Genomic DNA, 6,000 nt, shown 5'->3' on the forward strand with positions numbered 1-6,000 from the left:
CGAAGTCCCTTAGGAGCAAAGAGTGAGCAGTCCGCCTGTATACAGCAAGCACTCTGTAAACCAAACTGCTGTGGGCCCGAGCCGCTAGTGGATTCCAGCCACGGCTTCCAGCCCCCACGGATGCTCCCTCATCTGTGGGCTCACAAGGCCACCCACCTCCGTTTCTACTCCCTGGTCCCGCTACTTCCCATTTCCTCCTGGCCGATTCTGTTCCTTGCTCAGGACTAGCTCTGGGCTGGATGCAGCCCTCTCGGGGATTCAGGAGCCCAAGTCCTGCCCTGGCAAAGGAGACGGATGCAGACACAATCCGCCATCAGCCAGGTCATGATGAGTAACAGGTCCTGCTGCCTGAGGACAGGGCTGCTTTTCATCCGTTTCTGCACTTGGTGCCCAGCACAGGGCACGCCACCCTGGAGGTGCGTCTCCAACACGCCTGCAGCAGGTCGCTTCTGAGCACTTAGCGTGTGAGCCGGCCCTGCGCGGGGCTGTGGGGATTTCGCAGCAGACGAGGCAGAACGCTCCCAGCCCCGCTGCCTTCGAGGAGTGGGAGACCCAGAGTAAACAGGCAGGCAGACACACAGCAGGGCGGCTTGAAAATAACAGAGTGACTGGAAGGGAGGGTGGCTATTCAGGCTGGACGGTCAGGGAAGGTCCTCGAAGGAGACGATGTCGGATTGAGAGTGGACTGGTGAGCACAGCAGCCGCCGGGGGAAGCTGGGAATAATATTCCAGGCAGAGGAAATAGCGAGGCAAAGCCTCGAGTGTGCCGCACATATTCGAGGAGCAGCCAGATGTGTGTGTGAGTGAGGGGGAGACGAGGGGGCTCAAAGCAGAGGTGGGATCCGTGAGACAGCTCAGTCACCTCACCTGGCCTGAGAAGAAGGCCACTCCTGAATTTATTCACCCACCTCTCCCATTAGCCTTCCGTCTAGCCATTCATCCATCCAGCATGTACTTGTCCCCTCTCGAGGCAGCTCCTCCCTGGTTTGGAGGATATGAGAGTGACTCAACTGGTCCCTGGCTTTCTGGAGCAGCTCATGGTCTCATGAGAGAGACCATCACGCTAAGAGGCGATCGCAACCCAGTGATGAGCACACGTGACCAGGGACACAGTGGGGAGGGAGGAAGAGCAGGAGGCGAGAGGAGGGCGGGGTCAGTGCAGCCCGGCTCCACCTCGGGACAGTGGGTCTGCAATGTCATCCTCCCAGACAAAGGACAGTACATTATTAGTGTTATTAATTATCATTAGTCTATTTAAATGGCAATTACAATTAAGAACACAGTGACAAAAATGCCACCTTGGATTTAAATGCCTCTTCTCTGGCACCGGAGTGAGTGATTTTTTCCCGAGCTCAGCCCCACACCCCGTCACAGCACGGCACATGCAGCAGGTGCTTGACCAACCTTTAAGTTCAAAGTCACAGCTCAGGCATCACAAGGCCCAACTCCCCCGTCTTACAGATGGGCAAACTGAGGCCCCAGAAGGGGAAGGGACAGGCACCAGGTCACCCACAAGTCTATGGTGAAGGTGGAGTCAAGCCAAGAAGTCCGATTCCCAAATGCCTCCCAACTCACTCCATCTCTAACTGCCTTTATTTTTTTTCCAGGAAAAAAAGAGCTGTCAGAGGCATCCGCCCTGTTACCGATTAAACAAGGCAAATTCTATTGGACCAGAATCGGCGGCACTCCGGACACCTTAATTACACAGTCTGGAAGAGAAACGCAGGCAGGGAAATAGAAATATGAACAAGCAGCACCGCCGTGCAGCAGGGGCGCCCTCCCCACCACCAGAGCTGCCACCCCTCCCCCTTAAGCCGTGGCGACAAGATGTATCTCCCAGCCCTCAAATAAGATCCCCACTCCCCAGGCGGAGGCTCACACACAGACCTCCCCTCTTCCCCAGAGCACTCCTCCAGGGCTCCCAGAGACCAATGGGGAGGCATGGAAGTCATTTCAGGTTGACAGCCAGGGCAGCCCAGCTGGGGCCCAGCAAGATTGGGCGGAGCTGGGCTTGAGCCCACACCTGCTGACCCTAGAGACGGGGCTCTGCCTGGGGTGCCTCCTGTGGGTGCTGCCTCTCTTCTTGCCAGCACACCTGGAGGTCTGTCCCCAGGAGGGTTAGTCCCTTCCAGTAGCATCACAGGCAGGAACCTGGACTTGGCTGTCCCTGCCTGCCGCGAGATTCTGTGATTAAATCTCAGGAGGATGCGAGCAGGTGAGGGCAGAGCCCCGGTCTGATTCCATTTCCGTGTTCCCCAAATTGGCCGGCACTAGGGCAGACAGGAAGGAATGTGCCAGGCACAACGCTGGGCTCTGGGGAGACAGAAATGAGCAAAACAGACAAAGATCTCTGCTTTCAAAGAACTCATGAAGAGGAGATGGACACTAAACAACCTAACCAACCAACCAAAGGGAGGGAATTCAATGATATGATTCCTGATGGGAATAAATGGTAGGGCCGGACGCAGTGCCTCATGTCTGTAATCCCAGCACTGGGAAGCCACGGCGGGCAGATCACTTGAGCCCAGGAGTTCAAGACCAGCATGGGCAACAAAGCGAGACCTCATCTCTACAAATATTTAAAAATTAGCGGCATGGTGGTGCATGCCTGTGGTCCCAGCTACTCAGGAGGCTGAGGCAGGAGGATTGCTTGAGCCAAGGAGTTCGAGGCTGTAGTGAGCCATGATGGCGTCACTGTACTCCAGCCTGGGCAAGACAGTGAGACCCTGTCTCTTACAACAAATAATAAATAAATAAATAATGATAGGAGGCTAGGCGTGGTTGGTGATTCATGCCTGTAATCCCAGCACTTTGGGATGCCGAGGTGGGTGGATCACCTGAGGTCAGGAGTTCGAGACCAGCCTAGCCAACATAGTGAAACCCCATCTCTACTAAGAATACAAAATTAGCCAGGCATGGTGGTGTGTGCCTGTAATCCCAGCTACTTGGGAGTCTGAGGTAGGAGAATTGCTTGAACCCGGGAGGTGGAGGTTGTACTAAGCTGAGATCATGCCATTGCACTCCAGCCTGGGTAAAAAGGAGCAAAACTCCACCCCCAAAATAAGTAAATAAACGAACAAATAAATAAAATGATAGCAAGAAAATGCACAAGCTAATGAGATCCAGCAAATTGGAGTGTGGGTGTAGGAAGGTCTGTGCAAGGCCAGATGGTCCTGGAAGTCCTCTGAGGAGGCGAGGTGTGAGCTGAGACCTGAAGGGTGAGTGGGAACAGCTGTGGGTGAAGCTGGAGGAATGTTCCAGAAACAGGGAAGAGTGTGTGCAAACCAAGTGAGCCAGTGAACAGATGTATCAGCCAGTGAGTAGGTAGATGGAAATGCGGGCAAAAGGGGTCTGCTTCGAAGACAGGCCAGGGCCACAGCCAAGTCGGCAGCTCCTTGCCCACCTCTGCCAGGTCCTTCACCTTGGTGGGTCATAGGCCCCTCTGAGGGTCCCCAGCGTTGGGGGTGTCCTCCCTCCAGCCCCTCCATGAGTGGCCTCCTCTGAGGTGCCCATTCCCTCCTCCTGGTGTTATTGGTGCACCATGAATAATTTTTATCCTTCCTCTATGCTTTTTCCCTTCTTACCACCTGCTGACTCGGCTCGCAGGCAGAGACCTAAGAAAAAAGTCCATGGGCTTTCCGAGCCCGGGTTCCCTCTCTCTGAATGGAGAACGTGCCCGCCACGCCTGCCAGGTTCTGCCTCTTCCGGGCTGTGGGCTCTGACTCCCGCCTTCCTGTGTATGACCTGCAACGAGTGGCTACTCTCCCTGAGCCTCCATTTGTTTTTGTTTTTTTGAGATGGAGTCTCACTCTGTCACCCATGCTGGAATGCAATGGCAGGATCTCAGCTCACTGCAACCTCTGCCTTCTGGGTTCAAGCAATTCACCTGCCTCTCAGCCTCCCAAGTAGCTGGGATTACAAGCACGCACCACCATGCTCGGCTAATTTGTGTATTTTTAGTAGGGACGGACTTTCACCATGCTGGCCAGGCTGGTCTCGAACTCCTCACCTCAGGTGATCTGTGCACCCCGGCCTCCCAAAGTGCTGGGATTACAGGCGTGAGCCACCAAGCTTGGCCCTGAGCCTCTGTTTCTGCACCTGAGAGGGAGAGAGTAACAGCACTCCCCACCCCATGCTGCTTCCCAGGCGCTGGCTGACAATTCTCACAACTCCCTGCCGATGGGAGCATTACCTGGACCACCCTTCATAGATGTGGAGACCAGGTCTAGGAGGGATGCTGCAGCTTGGCCAAGGTCACATGTCCAGCAAGTGGTGCAGTGGGATTAAAAACAACTCAGGCTTTCACTGGGTTAGACACTAGAGTTATTTCAACACGAATTTCCCAATTTTGGCGGTCGTCTTCTGGTTATATAAGACTGTGTCTTTGTTATAGAAAATACACAGTAAAATATTCAGGGATGAGATTTTGATTACCTAATCTGAAAAATGGTGATACAGCATCAGCCTTGCAGTGTTTTGAGAACGTGCACGGGGCCTGGAGCAGCATCACGAACTGTACCTGCAACTTTTCTATAGGTTTGAGATTCATTGGACATTTCAAAAAATTAAAACATCCAAAATATAAAAGTAAACAAGGACCAGCACTCTGTCCATGCGGGTCAGTGCCCAGGCCAGGCACGGCGCTGGCTGGGCTGCCTATGTTTTGTATTCACTGGCTCCTGCGGGGCGGGTGATGTGATTTTACTCCTCACTTTGCCAACGAGGAAGCAAAAGCTTAGAGTTGCTCAGCCATTTTCCAAGTCCACACAGCCAGCGAGAGGCAGGACGCGCGCTCCTGATGAGCTTTCCCTAGAGAGGTGGGAGGGTCAGGAGAGAAAAACACACGCAAGGAGCTGGGGAGGGCTGGGGCTGGCGACTTGGCGTTGGGTGGCTGGGCAGGGGAGGCTTCTGGGCTGGGAGGCGGGATGGAGATGCCGGCTGCCAGGCTGCCAGGCTGCCAGGGGCCAGGGCACTGAGCCACATGGACCCCCTCCCCTCCCCTGCAGTGCCCCCAGCCCTCACTGGGAAGGGAGGGGAGCCCAGTGGCTCCCACCCCGGTCAAGGGCTGATTGATCCTCCATGGTCCCAGGAGCTGGTCCCCTCGTCCGTACCTTGGGCTGCTGCGTGTTTCCCTGTCTCTGATTGTAAACAGATTTGACTAAAGAGGTAAATGAGAAGTTAATTAGAGAGAACATGATTGATGAGGCAGTTTGCCGTGATTGGGAGGCGTGGAAAGGATGGGGCTCCCTGGGTAGAGGCGAGGGATGAGGGAGAGAGGGGGTAGAATTCATAGGCTGGTGGATCTGCAGGGGTGCCCAGCACCTTGAGGGGCCAACTCAAGGCTGCCTTTTCTTCTGGGTTCCATGGTCAAGGCCAAGACCCCCAGGCACAAAGCTCCAAGTGGAGCACTCATGAAACCCCAAAACTGGCGACTGGGCCCCTGCTAGACTCTGGGGACAAAGCACCAACCTGTCCCTGATATGGCCAGAGCGTTCATCTCAGAGCTGCAGGCTGGGCTGGGGAAGGTGCTGGTGCTTATTAAACATTGATGCTGCTCCAGGCCCCGTGCACGTTCTCAAAACCCTGCAAGGCTGATGCTGTATCACCATTTTTCAGATTAGGTAATCAAGATTCAGAGAGCTGAAGCAGCTTACCAAGGTCACACAGCTAACAGGGACAAAGAGACCGACCTCTAGAGCGGAGCTTCTGCCTTTTGAGTTCCAGGCTGTGTGCCAGGCCACATGGTCCAACCTCAGGATCCCTCTCTCTAGTACCCCTGCTTACATACTTCCAGCAATGGTGAGCTCACTTCTGCCCAAAGAGGCAGGATAACTCATTATGGGAGCTTTGTCCTTGTGTGGACCTTGTTTAACTGGTTTAACTCCCTCCAGAGCCACCTCCAGGGCCCCTGCTTTGCCACTCCCCTACCTCCCTCACATGTCAGAACACAGACTCCCAGGGTGAGGAGGAGCCTCGGAGGTCATCCTACCCAACTCTCTC

The sequence above is a fragment of the Piliocolobus tephrosceles genome, chromosome 20 (genome assembly GCF_002776525.5).
Source record: "Piliocolobus tephrosceles isolate RC106 chromosome 20, ASM277652v3, whole genome shotgun sequence".
Taxonomy (NCBI): Eukaryota; Metazoa; Chordata; class Mammalia; order Primates; family Cercopithecidae; genus Piliocolobus; species Piliocolobus tephrosceles.